Source organism: Lactuca virosa, chromosome 5 (genome assembly GCF_052849685.1).
Source record: "Lactuca virosa cultivar CGN04683 chromosome 5, Lactuca_virosa_CGN04683_v6, whole genome shotgun sequence".
NCBI classification, from domain to species: domain Eukaryota; kingdom Viridiplantae; phylum Streptophyta; class Magnoliopsida; order Asterales; family Asteraceae; genus Lactuca; species Lactuca virosa.
Genome location: NC_136430.1, coordinates 261,746,061 through 261,765,375, shown reverse-complemented (window position 1 = coordinate 261,765,375; position 19,315 = coordinate 261,746,061). Strand labels below are relative to the sequence as shown.

The 19,315-nt window shown below is 37.2% G+C and overlaps 1 protein-coding gene across 1 annotated transcript in view; it reads right to left on the bottom strand.

The window, feature by feature from the left end:
• LOC145115212 (calcium-transporting ATPase 10, plasma membrane-type-like) overlaps positions 1 to 19,315 on the bottom strand; it is a 68,528-nt gene that overhangs the window by 35,582 nt on the left and 13,631 nt on the right. The window lies entirely within an intron of this gene.

Genomic DNA, 19,315 nt, shown 5'->3' with positions numbered 1-19,315 from the left:
GATCCATGGTTGGTTAGGAGAGCTAAAAGGTTTAACCCACGGAGCCTAAGTAATATGAAGGGTCATGGTGCATTAGGGTTTGCATGGATGAAACCCTAGCCTTTGTAACACTATAAAAGCAAACACCTAGAGCTAAAATCGGTTGCTCATTCATTCCAAGAGAGTGATAATCGATTTTGAGCTAACTAGCCTATTCTCTCAAGCCTCCTCTTGCATTTGGTGTTTGTGACACATTAGAGGCATCACACTTGAAGTGCTAAAGCTTTCAAAGGCCAAGAACTACAAACTACATCAAGAGGTATTCATCTAACTTGGTTTTTATGTTGTATATCCTCTATTGTATGCTAGTTAGGATGTACGCTTTGGAAAATTGGAATTGCATGTATAATTAGAGTAAACATAGATCCAAAGCATATAGGGTTGCATGTGCACCATAGGGGTGTTATAGTGCTTAAAAACCCAACATAAAGTTGGCAACTTTATGGATTCTAAGAGTCCCAAGTGTTGGATTAGTGTCTAAGTCCATAACTATAATTGGTATGTACTTGACCCGACTCGGCATGGTCCATTTGGGTTGCATGGCATCGGAACATTTGGATAGACCGTTTATGAGGAAAAGACATTTTGTGACATATTAATATATTATAAGTTCTAATATATTAATATGAAATCGTGTTATTTAATTAGTATTGATCAAGAATTAATTTTGACTTAATTTAGTGATCAAAAAGAGACTAATTAAATATATGGGGATTGATTGTGTAAATCATTCATTCTTATATATGTGGGCTTATGATCCAAGATTCCTTTATGTTGGGTTTAACCCATATGGTGATCCATGTATACTCCATGGAGGTTAAAACCCATGGAGCATAAGGAATGGGTAAAGTCATGAGTTACATGGTGTAACCCTAATAGCCACACTATATAAGAACCCCTTTAGTTCAAGAAATTGGCACTAGTGATACATATGTAAGAGGGCTAGCCAATTTGAACATGTATGTCTTCTTCTCATGGTTATTCCAAGAGTTCATGATGTTGTGTGAACCATTTGAGGTGTCACACTTGGGGCACTAGGCTCTCAAGCTTCATGGAGTCAAGCAACAACAACAAGGTATGTATTCTATCTATTTTAGTATCCTAGTATCAATGTTTTGATATGCTAGTTAGGATAATACCTTGGATAATCATATTTGCATGTATAATAGAGAAAACATAGATCCAAGGTATTTAGGGTTGCATGTACACTTAGGAGTGTTAGAATGCTCAAAACCCAACAGTGGTATCAGAGCCTAGGCTTGTTTTCAATTATACTTGATGCAAATTGCTGAAAAATGCTGAAAAAGTCGAATTTCGGGCATTCTGGGCACTGTACTCGCCGAGTCCACTGATGAACTCGCCGAGTACATGAAGAAAATCATCCTACTCGGCGAGTAGGTTGATACACTCGACGAGTAGGAGCCCCAGACAGCATATTTTCGCGTTTTTTGGCTAGAAATGGACTAGGAACATTACCATAAGCTGTTTTTGAACTTATAAACTTGTTTTTGATGTGGTAATGTTCATACTAATCCAATTTCAAAGATAATTGTCAATAGATTCATGTTTTGTATTAGTTTAGTGATTAGGCTAATTACATGAAAAAGTTTGATTTGAATTATCTTGTTCTTATGAGTTGCTTAGATTAATAGAAAAGTTAATTGATTATGTGTTTTCAATCCATTTTAATCTAAGAGTTGATTCTAAAATGTGTTTTTGTAACTTGTCCTCAAGTTATATGAAAAGTCACATTTAAGTTTCATAAAACTCATAAAAGTTGGCAATGGTTACAAAAAATGAAGAGTCTTGTCCTCAAGTTATGGAGGTTCAAGAGTCACTTCATTAAGTAATAAAATGTGTAACCTTAATTAATTCCATAAGTTATAAAATAAAGAAAAGTTACATTCTTTTATTAGTTTAAAGTCTTCCATAACTTGTCCTCAAGTTATGGAACTTGAAGAGTTTTTTAATTAAAACTAATTTAAACACATAAGTTATGAAATTAATTAGTTTTGAATAGTTTCAAAACTTGCCCTCAAGTTTTGGAATTTGAAAAGTTTCACTTATGAATACTTTAATTCCAAGTTAGCCCTTAGAATTTTAAAAGTTAAAATTCAAACCCTTATACTATTATTATAATTTTAATTATATAGATATGTATAAGATAAAGTCAATCTTACCGTTAGTAGGCCTCATTCACGAAGCCGGTCTATAAGGGGGGTATAAGGTTAATGCCTATAAAATGGCAGTTTAATGGGTGTCCACTCTCACCCACCGCTTCCTTGACTGGTGGAGGGTCGTTAGCCGAATGGGTAGGAAAGGACTATAATTCTCCCTTCATTAAAAGTATTAATGATAAATACTAAGTAACTAAACATTTATAAATTCCCAATTCTTAGTTACTTAGGAAAATGTGAAATTGGTGCTAGCCCATAAAATTACACTTTGTACCTTACCAAGTCGTTAGTGGAGCGTGTGTGGTTAACCGGCACACTAACATGGACTAGTAAGAGTGGCAAAGGGTAACTTAACTTTATTATAGATCGGTGGAGCGTGTGTGGTTAACCGGCACATCGATTAGGTAATATTGTTGAGGGTACCAAGTCAATTTGTATGGTTATTCACACCTTGTTTGTGATCCTCGGCATCCCAGTCACAAACTTGAGAGGGCACAATCGAGATTCAAACATGCCATTGAAAGTTCAATGTATCTCAAAAGATCTAGGAGTTTCAAATCCAATTAAAACTTAATTATATTTCGTTTTTCATGGTGGAAATTGGTAAATCGTCATTTACCTACCTTCAACTATTTTATAACTTGGATTACGGCATCCCTCTTCCAGTTATAAATAGGTTTTTGGGTCCTAGCCTTAATATTTCATATTGGGTGTTATATTAAGGACTTTAAATCAACTATCTTGAATATCTCCCAAAAGATGATCTTCCCAAATCTCTTGAAACAAGCATTCCGAAAATGAAGATGATGTCCCATGGAAATCATACTTCTTTCACCTCCTCCAATTATTCTCCCTAACCCACAAGTTCCTGAAAAGTTTAAGGTCACTCAAGCCCTATTGGCAAGCAAAGGTCTATGTGTGATCACATCTTGGAGATGTAGTCACATATTGACAAGCCGGGAGAGTTGGGTGTCAAAGTCTAGAGGAAGCTAATGATCAATCACTTTCTAAGTCACATAGTGAGTTCCTTTGGGACACCTATGAAATAGACTATGACAAGACCCTTAATGATCTTATCCATTTGCTAAGATCAACTTCCTAAAACTTTATGGACCTTGACAATGATGACATTGGATATCCAGTAAAGCTCTCTCTTCCCAATGGAAAGGGATCGGCCATAGTCAACTCGGTTGACCAAATGGTAAAGAGAGAGGCTAAGTCTGAGATAGTCCCATTATCAATGGTCCATTGCCAAAGAAAGGGGCATTGGTTGCGAAGCTGCCAAATTTACCTAAGGATGTTAAAGTCAATAAGTTTGACTCTACTTCAGGTAAAGTCCACTATCTAACTCTGCTAAGTTTCTATTATGAGATTCTTGATACATGATGTGACTGGGTCACATGGTGATGTTTTAAGAATCAAAGAAAAAGTTAAGAAACTTAAAGAAAGAATATGCTGAATTTGATCGCGTAGATGGATTTCTATCACATAGTTTGAAGATCGGATTGTTGAGCTACTTCTTAGGAGTTATGATATTTTGCTTAGGAATAGATAACAACAAGTTTTCATATGGATTGTAAGGATGAGTTTTTCCGCAAAGTTTTAAAAATAAAAGGTAAATCTTTTGATTTTATTTATTTTAAAATATCCTTACAATGGCATTTGTGAAAACTTTTGTTGCTTATAAGATTCCATTAAGGGCAAGAGTGGAAATATGAATTTGATTCTTTCATTTGTGGTAGTGTCTAAATTTACCAAATAAAGAAACATTCTCATCACCTAAGTTTCAGTTGGATAGAAACTTGGAATCATGCAAGTTGTATAGCATGATGAATAAGAACTTTCAAGCATTGGAAAAAATTAAGACTAACTACTTGTTCACATGGATGTGTGAGTCAAGTAAAGGATCGAGTACACATTCTTGTGCACTGATCAAGCCCACCACAAATAATCGTTAAGACTATTCGTCATTATTTACTAAAGTTCAGTAAAAATGGTTATACTTACAAGCTTAAGTGTAATTCTGAGACATTGGAAAAAGGTTTCAATGTATGGCAGAGCGAATAAGAAGAATCAACTTAGGCAGAAAGATAAAAGTTTCTCAAATCTGAAAAGATGGGAGAGTACTTGAGTATCATGTTATATAATCATCTTAATGATTAAGAGACCTTATCACAATTCATCCTCTAAGTGCATTCTGGTAGCTAAGAAGAGGAGCTATGAATTGTTGAAGTGGTTAAATCAAGAAGATGATTTATACTTCGTTCCAAAAACAATTCTTAGAGTTATACTCTAAGATTGTAACTTGAGTGACATGTTTTAAAGAAGGTTTAAAAACACTTGTCAAATGTAAGAGTAGAAGGTTTCTACTATTGTACATTTGAAATTGGTAAGTTGTGATGTTCTTGGATAAAACAAAGACCAACTAAGGCCAATTGTGTGAAGTGTTTGTCTTGATTAGAATCCACACTATCTCTTGAATATCTTACAAGAAAGTCTTATATGTCAAGAGGACAGTGGGAGTCTTAAAAGTCTTGAAAGTCTCAAGAACTAATCAAGAATAAAACCTGAAGTTCTTCACTAGCACACGACTTGAGGTTTATAACCTATCGTGTTGACTATTTCTGTGTCCATTCCAATTATAGTTGGCTTTGCATATGAGTTCTTAGAGTTCTCAATTGGTTGCACAGCTACTTGGAAGCAATGGCAGGCCCTTGAGCTGCTAAATGGCAAGAATTTAAGATTGCACAAGTTTAATCCATATAAGTGTCGATTTGTCAGTAACCTTGTCTTGTGATTATGGTTTTGACAAAATTCATATGGATAGGAACTCATACACCATAAATCTAAGTGTCATAAGGTTTCTCTCCGATTCATGAAAATGATGGTGAGGAAACACTTTCACTAAGTAGATTTTAGCTAGATAGCAATTGTGATATTTGCAGTTCTCAAAGTCGTTAGTGGAGCGTGCGTGGTTAACCGGCACACTAACATGGACTTGTGAGAAGTGGCAAAGGTCTAAACAATTGAGACTATGATTACGGCATCCCTTTTCATAGTTCTTAAAATTGTTTAGACACACAAGCATGCTATCTAAGGAAAGGTGTATGTTTTTGATAAAGTTTTATCAAAGCAATCTAGTATCAGAAATCTGAACTTTGGTAAGAAAGTCGATAAAGTATTGATTTCTAGAAGTCCAGTTGATTTCTGATTACATGTCAAAGCTAGTGGGAGCATAAGTGTTATGCTAATAATCATCATGTTAGTGGGAGCATGATAATTATGATAAAGGTTGCAAGTTAGCAATGTTAATTATAGAAAACAAAAGTTTCAATTCATGAGGTTGCAGGGGTTGAAAAGGTTGTTTTGCTATAATTAAGGGAGAGGAAATTATACTTCATTTCAATTCTAAAAGCTTAGATTGAGATTTTAATCGTATTTAGTCAAGGATATATATATGAATTTCATGTTGGAATGGCTCAACATAAGGAAATTCTATATATGGGTCCATTATTTGCGTTCTAAAATTCGATTATGATTACGGCATCCCTTTTCATAATCTGAATTATGAGAACTTGGCAAATAGAAATGGAAATGTTATAGCAAAAGACTGGTTTAGTCTTTATGTGAGACATCATGACTCGTGTCCCATATGCTTCGGATATAGGATCGACTTCATGTGCTATATTTATCCTTTCTAAAATTTTCCAAATGCCTGGGGCATTAAGAAGGGAAAAGGTCTAGAACTGGATATGACTAAAAGGATTAAGCAATTGTCGAGGACAATCTAAGGTTTACCAAAGATTGGTTGCTTAAGGACAGTTGGAAGTATAGTGATAATTCTGGAAGGACCATGTTGACATATTTTGAAAAGAGGCAACTCTTGTTCAAAGTGATGGTGAAAATGGGAATATGGAATTGTTTCCATAGGTGGAAGTTATTATTTGAATAAGTGTAAGATTAAAGAACTTAATGCAAGAAGGATGTTCAAAGGAATGTACTTTGAATTTGAGACTTCACTTCCATGGAATTGCTTTCCATTGGAACACCTTGTAATGTATGTTGCCAAGTCTTTGTGACTTGTGTGCATATTCATTACAAGAGGATCATTGCATATAAGTTTAGAATCTAACAAGATTACGGTAAATGACAAGAATTTGGTGTTCTTACATTTACAAAAAGGATTTGGGACTGTGAAAGAGGATCATTGGAGTTATGTTCAATTGATCTAATTCACAAAGTGAAGATCATAGACAAACATAGAATGCATACTTGGTGTATGGCATGACTAGTGTTTAGAAAATATAGTGTGCATGCTTGGAGCATAGCATGACTATTGTTTCAATTCAAGTATTAAGCTGATTAATCGAAACATGAATAATGAGTAATCAATATGGTGCTTAGATAAAAGATGTTTTATTTACACTCAAAGTGTTGGGGCCATATAGGATTAGTATTATGTTGTGTTTCACTTTGCATGTTTTGACTTCCAGAATAACTTGGTCGTTCTCCCTGAATGACTAAATTATTCAAACCATCCACAGTCAGTCATATGTTGGAAGTAGATATGAATCAAGACTGTCATGAATTTGGCTTGTATGATTTGTCTAATGTGCATTAGACATAGCAAGAGATGCTACAACATTCATGAGTGCTCATAAGTTCTGAGTATTGGATTCAACCCGCGCTCATTGGAATCACTTCATGGATTTTATCACGAGTGATCATGAGACGATAATATCTTATATTCTTCAAACCTAGAGATATGAGTTGTTACTATGAGTTGGTTGTACATTGATTGCACGAAAACGCATTCGGTAACTTGGTGTTATAAAACGTGCCTTTGTGTATGATTCAACAAGTAGTAGAACAAGCCATATGAGTCGAAGTTTATCCATTCCTTTTACCTTCGGGATAAAAGCGATATCTGTGGGCCCCTCGATGATTTGGTGATGACAAATGTAAGTGCTCGGCCGGGCCTGGACTGATTTGATTTGTTCAATTAGTCAATCGTCATAAATCAGAAATCGGGAAACAACAAATGGACAGAGAGAATGATTATAATCCATGTCTCAGTCCATATGATATCTAGAATGGAGGAATATATGATCCCTTATCTAATGGACAAGTCATTGACAAAGGTCAGAGTTCATCTACAAGGTCAGAGTTCGACAGCGGCTTTTGAGAGCTACGATTGCCAGTTGGTTCCTGAAGTCATACGCAATAATAGTTTTAGACTTATCCAAGTGGGAGACTGTTGGATTAGTGTCTAAGTCCATAACTATAATTGGTATGTACTTGACCCGACTCGGCATGGTCCATTTGGGTTGCATGGCATCGGAACATTTGGATAGACCGTTTATGAGGAAAAGACATTTTGTGACATATTAATATATTATAAGTTCTAATATATTAATATGAAATCGTGTTATTTAATTAGTATTGATCAAGAATTAATTTTGACTTAATTTAGTGATCAAAAAGAGACTAATTAAATATATGGGGATTGATTGTGTAAATCATTCATTCTTATATATGTGGGCTTATGATCCAAGATTCCTTTATGTTGGGTTTAACCCATGTGGTGATCCATGGATACTCCATGGAGGTTAAAACCCATGGAGCATAAGGAATGGGTAAAGTCATGAGTTACATGGTGTAACCCTAATAGCCACACTATATAAGAACCCCTTTAGTTCAAGAAATTGGCACTAGTGATACATATGTAAGAGGGCTAGCCAATTTGAACATGTATGTCTTCTTCTCATGGTTATTCCAAGAGTTCATGATGTTGTGTGAACCATTTGAGGTGTCACACTTGGGGCACTAGGCTCTCAAGCTTCATGGAGTCAAGCAACAACAACAAGGTATGTATTCTATCTATTTTAGTATCCTAGTATCAATGTTTTGATATGCTAGTTAGGATAATACCTTGGATAATCATATTTGCATGTATAATAGAGAAAACATAGATCCAAGGTATTTAGGGTTGCATGTACACTTAGGAGTGTTAGAATGCTCAAAACCCAACACCAAGAGCATTATAGTGTTCAGATATGGAAGTTGGTTTAGATTTGAGGCATACATGCAAGTTTGAGGCTCATTTCTTCCCTTTTTGACCTAGAAAATGGATGATCATGTTTGGTGCATGCATGGACATAAAGGAAACATTTTTTATGGACCTTAGGAGTCCCCTTTAGCTTCTGGATGAAGTAGAATCAAAGACTTAATGGATTAAGGACTTACGATGGTGACCCTTAGCCTCAGACAACGCTCGCGACGTGAGTTGTTAGATCCCACGACGTGAGAATAGGAGCAGTCTCGTTTCTGTTGGAACCCTTGGGGCTTATAACTTGAGAATGGGTACTCACGTCATGATGCCAGCTCGGGTGGTTTCTTTGGCTGAGTTGACCAGTTTGGGTCGAGTCAAGTGGGAAACAAATCGGGTTCGTTGTCATGATGTTTCCAATGCTTGGCCACGACGTGAGGATAGTTGACTTTGACTTTTATCAAGTTTGACCTTAAGGGTATTTTGGGATTTTGATGGAAATTGGTTATTTGGTGGGAATAGGTGTCGGTTAGAGAGCTGAGATTCTGAATCGAGACCTTATCAGCTTCTGTTTAGTATATGAGGTGAGTTTTCCTCATTGTATTTGCGGGTCGAAGGTACCAATGCCGACCCTTTGGATTGATATTCTGTTATGCATGCTCTTGTGCTGTAGTGATATGTTAGATCGGTATCCTTATATATAGGATGTTGCTATGCTTAGTGATTAATTGATTTGTCTGTTGTCTGTTGGCTGACTATATGTTTATCTGTTATGTATATGTGTACATATTTGGTTGATGGTTGAGGCTTTACTGCTTTGTGCATAAGCCAACAAGATGGGGGCACTCCAACCCGACGGTTGAGTGGGCCTGGGGGTATTCCATCCCGAGCATGACATGAATGTTACATGCAATGTGTATATCTATAATTTCCTCCTTTCCATGTTTCCATATAAATAAAGAGTTTAAATGATTTTGAAACATTTTTAAGATAATACGTTTGGTCTTAGAGTATTAAACTTATGCAAATAACTTAAAGAGTTAGTTTCTGAGAGTACTATAACACTCGTGTTACATATTGATTTAGCTTAATATTTATCAGGGACCAAAAATAGAGTTTTGGAAAAAAAAACTTTATGCCATGAAGAGGTGCAAGCATGCCCACGATGTGGCATAAAGTAAATAGAATGCGTGCTTTTAATGAGTGTCACGACATGATAATCGGTTGTCCATGACGTGGGAGATGTAATGACCCAAGCCTGTAATTTTAGGGTTTCCTCACATACTTAAGCAACATTTCTAGAGGATTAGGGCATCCTCTTCAGCCTCCAACCCTCTACCTCAAACCCTAGCCTCCTTTAGAGAGTTTTGGTTCATTTTGGTATTCTTGGTGCCTTGAAGAATAAGAAGAAGGTGTTTTGGTGCATTGATTCAACAATTAAACTACATCATCACTATCTTGAGCATATTCTAGACCCTTGTAAGTATTCAAGCTCCAATATTTCTAGTTTGTGTTTCTATATCTAGGGTTCTTGTCCCTTTTCTTCATGTTGTGAGAGTTTGAAGGAATGAATTCCATAAGGTTGGCAACTTTATGGTTCCTTGAGGTCCAATTGAAGTTATATGTTCCAGATCTAGGGTTCCTTGGTGTATTTGGCCTCATGCACAAGTTTGACCTTTTTTTCTTCCTTGGTTTTGACATATTTTGGGTGAGACATGCATTAGACATGCATGTCCATAAGCAAAAGTTTTTATGGTGTATTTTGGGTATGAAAGTCTTCTAGAAAGTTTAGTTGGGTGACTTGGTTTATTAAGAGCTTAACAGGTTAACTCATGTCTTAAGATTTCATTAAGGAATTAGGGTTAGAAGTTTTGGCTTATTGGGATGACTTAAGGGATAAAGTTGGAAATTTATCCATTAAGACCTTGGTGTGTATTAGACCGGAGCTTTGGAGCTCTTAAGGAAAAAGAAAATAGCTTGATCAATTAAGTTGTTAAGACCTAGTTACCATACTGTGGCACTTTGGCGGCTACACAGCGGTGACTAGGAGGCTACTCGACTATTTTGTCTTTATGTTGCCACGACCTGACTAATGGAAGGCCACGATGTGGCGATTCACTGAGATAATTTTGGGTTGTTGACTTTGAGGATTAACCTTTGGTCGTTGACTTGTTGACTTGGGTTGACTTTTGGTCAAGATTATTGGATTTAATGTATAGACTAAGATTGGACCTTGTATGTTTTGATAGGAGTGTTGTAGCATCTGTTACGGGGAATTGAGCTGTGGTTTAGCTGATTTCATGAGTCAGGTGAGTCTTCTCACTATACTGTGTAGGATGCTAGTTGTCTTGTGATACTTGCATGGAAGACCCTAGGGGCATCACATGGCATTTGTTTGAACGACCATGGGGGTAGCTATGATATTTGCATGAAAGACCATGGGGGCAGCCCATGGCACTTGGGTGTTAGACTATGAGGGTTGCCCATGACATTTCAAGGAAAGACCATGGGGCAGCCCATACCATTTTAGGGGAAGACCATGGGGGTAGCCCATTACAATGCATGTATGGTATGTGTTATTTTGGGGGAACTCACTAAGCTTTGTACTTACAGTTTGTGGTTTAATATTTTTCAGGTACATCCACTTCCAAAGGGAAGGGCCCGACCTGACTGCACAACATCCCCTGATGGCTTTTTCCGCAATGATTATTAATGTTTTACTCTTATGTTGATAAATACAATTGACTCTGTTTGGTTTTGGAACAAATGTTTGTATGGATTCAATGATTTAGAAAAAAATTCTACTATTTTTGGACATTACAAGTTGGTATTAGAGCCTTGGTTTGAGGGATTCGGGCACAATCTCGAGTGTGTCTGAACTCAAACCGAGGAATTGGTAATCTTTTGAAAGAAAATAGAAGTTTCTAAAAAGAATTTTACAAAGAAAGGGGTGTGATGTGTGTAATCATATGAGCTCAAGTAAATGGTTCCTAGAATACACATACATGTTGTTATGTTATATGTTTCGCATGCTATAAGTTAGCATAAGGATATGTTCAGGGTTGAATGTTAGAATGCCTATTAGGAATGATGCATTTGTATGTTTTGTGACCTATTCAGTGTTACTGCTCGAATGTTGCCTGATTTGTGCTTTGTGGGACTCACACTAATGTGAGTTAACTATTAAATGAATATGTACAATTACATGCTGCAAAGATTGAATAATGTTAGAATGAGTGATTCGACCCTATTGCGCAACTCTTGTATGAGTCTAACCATTATAGGGTTGGGTCTTTTAGTCGAAGGATTATTTAAATTTTGTTATATGTAATTGTATTCAAGAAGTAGCTAGTTGACATTAGTAGGAGGTTCTCGACAACTGATGGCAGGGTGAGGTGGGAGTCCTAGGAGAGCCTAAGAAGTGCTTTAGTGCGATTGGGCGTTGTTTAGCTGTTTGGGAGCATCATTGTAAGGATGTGACTTAGAGGATTTGGGATGATTCTCGAGGAAAGTATGGATAGGTGTGGAATGTAGTATTTAACCCGTACTATTGAAAGCACAGGATCGTAACTGAATCGAGAAGGATCATGAAGATTCTAAGATGTTGGTAGAGGATTGATGTGTGGGATTCTGATAAGTGGGTAACTGTTATAGCAAAAAGATAATTCTTTGGTTATGCAATGTCAGTTCTGTCTTTGTTCAACATAATGTCGATTACCCGACAAGATGCAGAGCCCTCTGAGATTGATGCGAAAAATACATGACTACGTGATTGGATTGTCACTGAGGTTTCACAGATTCTACTAGAAGAGTTGTCTAGTATCATTGGTCGGATTACTGACAGCCTGATTGTCAAGTTCTAGGAGCGGACTACAATCTTACAGGCTATAGGAGAGATTACTGAGGCGACTAGAATAGGAGATCTTGATGTGGAGGCACAACAAGGAAAGCGAATGCAAGCACACGATGCGGTGTGGTTGGAGATGGGTAGAGAGTTCAATACATCTAACCTGGGTACTGGAAGTCATGGGGACTTTAATATATCTGGCAAGTGTGGTGGAACTCACGAGTTTGTTTGTCACAAGTTCAAATGTTTCAAGTGTGGAGAAAGAAGGCATGTGCAGATTGTAAGAAGGATCATATATGTTTTCATTGTCACCAGCCGGCTCATTTAAAATCCGACTGTCCTGCATGGGTGGCGGAGGGAGTGCAGACCCCAAAACCCAGCTTCATGTAGGAGGTCAAGGTCGAGCCTCAAGAAATCACTAGTATGTATTTTGATCTCCATTTCTGTCATGATATTTCTATCTAGAATAAGTATGTTCTTAGCCGGTGTGGTGCCGGAGGATCAGAAGTCCTTTTGTGTGGTGAGGTTGTTAGAACTATATTTGGATCTCTACAAGTTTTAATGGATTAGGGTGTCGTCCTCAGGGTGCCTCATAAATCAATGGTGTACAGATTGCTCTTAATAGGTTCGAAGTTGTGACGTTGGAAAGTTTATGATATCCTTAGCTAAGGTCCGTGGTTCCTTTATGATTGCTTAGTCATCGTCCAAAGGATCGTCATATGTCATTTTACACACCGAGAGTCATTTTGGAGTACGTCTGCTTGAGCTGATCTTAGAACGTCATCTATTGATAGTTTGAACCCTAAGTGGGGGAGAACTAGAAACTCTACTGAAGGATCAGCAGCTGATCTAACTATTTTTGGTTTTGGGGCAATAAGTCCGAGGGAGTTTCAGCGCAAGTATGTTGAGTTTTGGGCCTTGTGATTTGTTGCAGCATGAATGAGGATGGTGGGGGTACCATCCAGGTGCTCTGAGTTGGGAAGATTCTTGTCGCATTCCCATGGATCTGTCAGAAATTTTCATGATAGAAAAATAATCAAGGATTGGTCAGACCGCGAGTGTAAGGATAGTTGCTGTCAGGTTCATGCCTTCAGAGACGTGAGTGTGGTCCTTGCATCGGAGGCTTCTAGGCAAATATCACATTGTATCCAGTTGTCCCTCTTGGGACAATGGAGAAAGAGTCTAGAGGTGCTTGTGTCGCTCAGGTAGGATGTCATTTGAAGGGTTAGTTAGCTCGTTGAATCGATCAATCTCATTAGTAGGGTAAGCGTAGTTGTAACCTGTTAACCTCTGGGTGTAGGCGATGCATTTTTACATGGATTTGTTTAGCTGCTGAGATTGTTCGAGGGTGTTCGAGTTGTATCAGTTGGTGATGTTGTGGGTGCATCAATCTTTCGTCAAGTGGGGAGTGATAGATATTTTGATCTTGGTTATGGGTCGGAGAAACGTTGTTTAGTTTTCAGGAAAGGCCCCAGATCTGGGCGGAAACCAATTGTGGCATGTCATTTCAGCCGGGTTGGTAAGGGAGTCGGTTCGATTGTGGCTTTATTAGCATTCAGGTTAATTTTGGAGTTTTCCTGCGAACACGAAGTTTTATTCGATAAGTTGAGCAAATGTAGAATTTGTTCAGTTATTTAAGATTGAGATATTGTTTGGAGTTTAACAGGTTTTATGGTTGGGATGTTATTGATAGGGACTAAGGTCAGAAGTTGGAAATCTTGGGGTTTTGTCTTGATGGATTGTAGTCATATAGTGGAATTATTGAAGTTATCCGAGGAATTTAGATTCTTTTATGACCAATTATGATAGGCGTGGATGTTAAGAACCAACTGGGTGAAGTTTTAGGATTGGCTGGAAAGTCCGAATAGTTGTGAAGTTGTTAAAGTGTAGCTAAATCTAAGTAAGGGAGAATCGTTTGTGATTAATGGGAATACTTCCAAGTGCGGATCAACTTGGAATTTCATAACCAAGGGCAAGGGAATGGCCAATTTTGGTCATGGTATGCAAGGAATAATGTTCATTGGTTAGTTGTAATCAGAAAAACAATGTTGAGGAATCAGGTTGTCTTGTCTGAAGACATGGAGCATCGACAGTGACATAATTTGATTTTGTGCCTAGATTCAGGGTGAGGGTAGTGTGAGGACCTATCTGCCTGTTCTTTTCTGATTAAGTCTTGGGGGTTCGAAGCACAACTCGAACTCCTGTTTGGGTTTAGTAGTTTAGGGTTCCAATCGTATTGATTTTTGTTAGGTATTCTTCTGGATAGTTGGTAAGACCATGGTCTGGGCCCATGGTTGTTATGGAAGTGTTGCAAGACCACGAGGTAGCCGTAGCATACACTAGGTTGGTAGACAGTTGTGGAAGTGTTGTAAGACTACGGGGTAGCCGTATCATTCACCAGGATGGTAGGCAGTTATGGAAGTGTTGTAAGACTGCAAGGTAGCCGTAGCATACACTAGGCTAGTAGGCGGTTATGGCAATAATGTAAGTCTACGACTTAGCTTGTAGAGTTCACTGGGGGGAGTTGGACCGATGCCCGAATGGTTATAAGAATGTGAGGGGATCACAACCTTCGTTCGGGTTGAGTCGGGCTTGTTATTGTTATTTAGTCGGTCAGTGTTCAGGCAGGAGGACTGTTAGATCTGTATCGGTGGTTAGACTAGGATAACTCCCGGTTGAGGGCGAGGCCAATTTGGTTATGTTATCTTTGGTGAGTGGTTCATTCAGAAGCTTGAGGTTATAATCAAGGCATGAAGTGTTGGTTGGGAGTCCACATGTCAGTGACAGAATGATGGCAAGATCAGTGTGTTTTGCGATATTAATGTTCAAGTGGATTAAATGATGTCACGGTATATAGTGAATCAGCAAGTGTATGACTCATGAGGGTGGGACACAGTAGTGTCTGGCATGGTTGGGGCATTAGAGCATGTTTGGAGTAGGGAAGCTCAACGATCAGTGGGTTGGATTCGTATATAAAATAGGCTAGGGTAGTTTTTATGAGTTAGACCCTAGGGTAGAATCTTGTTGTGTGACCATGCGTGAGATTGTCAGTCTTAACAAACGGGTAAAGATTCTACATCCCAGTTTATTGGAAGGTCAATGTGGAATCAGGAGGTCTCGGATAGATCGAACATGCAAACTTTTGGATATCAGGATGTGAGTTATGTATTGGTTTGGCACCAATGGTTGGGGCTTGTGGTGGGAGTCGCCTTTGTGTTAAGGTTCAAGGTTATCGACATCGGTCAATGGTCAAGATATTTGTGGTCCAGTTACCAGCGTAATTATTCAGATTCTGAGGGATTCTTTCGGTTCGGGTTGCGGAGTGGAGTTATTATGGAGGTGGTATAGGATGGTTTTGTGTGCCTGGAATTTAGTAATAGTGTAGATTTTTCATGTTTCTTCTTTGGTTTATCGAAGGCGGATAGTTAAGGTTCGTTCTTTGTCAGGATATGTGATGTCTGGTAAGTTAGGGATTCAATAGCAATGTTGATAGGCGGCTGTCAGTGTGAGGTGAGTTCTCAGTCCTAATTGGTGTTCAGGAAGTTCTGGTAGGGTCGCTTGGTGTGGCAGAGTAAGTTGTAAGGAATGATTTCGAGGACGAAATCTAATTTTAGTGGGGGGAGTCGTAACACCTGTGTTCCAGATTGATTTAGCTTAGCCCACGACGTGGCATGGAGTAAATGGAACACGTGTTTTTTGTTGGAAAGAGTGTCCAAGGTCATTAACTATTGGTAATATTTCTAATAATAACAGAGTCCAAGGTCATTAACTATTGGTAATATTTCTAATAATAACAGAGTCCTTTGGGTTGCCCTCAATACCAAAATTGAGTAGAACAAACAAAAGAGAAATTGGTTTATTAATTATTATGGTTAATAATTAATTAGAAACTAATTAGAAATATATTTTGGGAATCAATTAACAATTTAATTAATCAAAGGGTTGAATATTCAATTAATCAGTAATTGGTTGATCAGGAATATTCCAGAACCCTTACCGAATTTGGGTTGGACGAAAAACACTCCATCCGACATGGGAAATGAGTGAATTTCGTTCTAGGCTACTTGTCCTACATGGGAATGAGTACTAAACCTAGGAAGGGATCCAATGCTATAAATAAGGCCTTTGGGATTTCATTCCTCCTTGCACATTGGCTTGAAGTTTCATCAACTTTTCTTTCTCCCCCTCTTAGGGATGATTTCTAACCCTTTTAGGGTTTGTGAAATTGACCCTTCTCCTAGTTATTTTTATTCCACTCTTTGGTGTCATTGGGTGTGATACCATTAGAGGGATTATGGTTTGGGTCCTCTCATCCAAACAACTTCGTGGAAGACAATATCTCAAGCATGGAGATCAAGGGCTACATAAGAGGTATGTTTTTCTTCTTTGTATTTTCGTTTTCTAGGGTAGATGTAATTAGCATGATACCATAGATCCATAGGTTGCATGTACACTTAGGTATATCGTAGTCTCTATTTTTTCGCTACCTAGTTTAGAGTGTATTTGATGCGTAGAAAACCCAACAGTGGTATCAGAGCCATTAGAATTAATAATAGACAACTAAATCTAAAGAGTTTTAAATTTATCCCTTATATATATTAGAATTGTGTCTATTATATGTATAAGAAAGTTACAACATGCGTCCTCGTATGTTTCAAGTATTGACATTATCAGTCTTACCATGACTAGGCTCACCCATTCTGATGTAGGGGTTTAAGGAGGTCTCTATGATTCCTAATGAGGTCGGTTTTTAATATGTTTCGTGCTTACCACCCTCACCGCCCTATTGCATTTTGAGAATGGAGTTACCGAAAGGGTTTGATAGTGATAATGATCAATCTAAAAGTATTCTAAATGCAAGTATAAAACAAAATCCTATTTTATTAATAGAATGTGAAGTTCATATTATCCATGAAAATTGCACATTCTCTTTATATTATGTTGGTGGAGCTTGTGTGATTAACTGACATATCAATCTAGAGTACTGTTGAGAATAAAATGGAACTCGTGAATCTCAAGCGTATGTTGAGCCGAGGACCATGCGATATATATATATATATATATATATATATATATATATTTGAGGTTAAAGGACTAAAACATGGAGAAAGTAATTTGATCATGGATTACGAGCCCATGCTACTATCCATAGGATCAAAAGATAACCAGTTCTCCTATGTTTGGTGTTCAATCATATATATGAATTTATTATACCATTGAAAATTACTTCTAAGGATTAAGTACTGACATTTGCAAGAATGTGTAGTGATTGAAATGAAGTAAGAAGACTAAAGCATGAAGCGATAATTTAATCATGAATGCCAAGCCCTTTCTACTATTCATATGATCAAAAAAAATCTTTTCAAATGTTTAGTCTATGGTCTTATAATTCAAATTGTTTATACAATGTTTCATGAGACTATTCTGACTTATTTAAATGTAGAGCATTCTAACATATTGAAAGAGAGTCATGAAATCTATGAAGTTGGTATAGTAACAGTAGTTCATAGTTGATTTGAATGTTTGAATAAGATGTATTATTTTTCAATTATATGTTGAAATTAGTTTAACTAATGGATCGTTCAGACTGACCATAATAAGTAATAATTCAAATACATCCAAATGGTTTGGGTGAAGTGTATTTTTGGAATCGTAGTCTTGGACACATAAATGAGAAATGCATTACCAAGTATCCAATTGGATCAGATTTTGGATATCATATGACCTCGAGTCTTATGATAAATGCAAATCTTGTTTATCAAGATAGACGATGAATAATACATCACTAGGTGCTGTGAATATCTGTTGGAATTAGTTTGTACTAATGGACCGTTCAGATTAACCACGATACATGGTAAGACCAACTTCGTATGAACGTGAGTTTGGAACCTTTCAGATGTTCAGAGCTCTCATAAAGCGAAGTTAAGAATCAACTGGGTAATAGGATGAGACACTCATAGTGAGAATCTCAGTCCAAACTTTATCGATCATCTAGGGACTTGTGAAAAATTCTCACGAGCTATATCCACCCAAAACACTACTACTAGGAGTTTTAGTTGGATAAAGAAACAAATCATTCATTGATTTTGTACTAGATGAGTCACATTATGTTTGTTAACAATTCATGGATTGTACCGTGAATAGTGTTACGAGAAGTCCTTTGGTCGTGTATCAACTAGTAAGGTTCATAAAACACTCTATGATATGTGAAGTGGGATTCAGTCCTTATTTCCACATATGTAAGTTTATGATTATGTGGCTTACGATCGTTGTGAAGCACTCGACAATCTAGAACTTAGAATAGAGATTTGTTATCGTTAGAGAACCCATCAAGCATTTTGGATAGTTGTTTAACGACCTTTTGAGAACAAAGTGTATATCGCTCAAAGGGCAGTCTTCCAAGAGAGGGAGCTGATATTTAAAAGGGCTAGTGGGAGCCATATTGATCTTGATAAAACTTATGAGTCAACCAACAAAGAACCTATAGTTGGACATAACATTTAATTCAGGATTAAAAGAGCTATTGAGGAAACTGACATATTTCCACTTTTTCCTTATAGATCTGATAGAGGACATCATACATCTAGTTATATAAGAGTTTATATTATTGAGGTATATGAGTCACATAATCAAACCAAGATAGGTTGTGAAGGATGTATAAGCTTAATAAGTTCATTTATGGACTGAAATAATCATCTCACAGGTGGGATCATTATTTCAATAAGAAAGTTCAAAGAGTTTGAATTTCGAGAAATAAAGATGAGCCATACATATGGCAAAGCTATTGGGAGTAACTGGAATCTTTGTTTCAATGATAAAGTTCAACGAGTTTGAATTTTGAGAAACATAGATGAGCCAAATATATGTCAGTGCTAGTGGGAGCATTGTTGTCACCCTTGTGTTGTACATAGATAGTGTACGATTCATAGGAAACTATGTTCTGAATTAGCAAGTGTAAAAGCTTGGCTTGGTATGATAATTATTTTTCTATGATATACATGGGAGATACAAAACACATACATAATATAAGATCTATGGAGATAGATCCAAGTTATTCGTTGGATTAAGCTAAAGTACATGGTATCTTAAGAACTTGGAAAGGTCCATGCTTAATAAATATGGCATGACATTGAGAGATGCTAATGTCCTAGTTCTACTATTGAACTAGAGGTTATGAGTCATGTCCGACATGCTTCTGCTAAG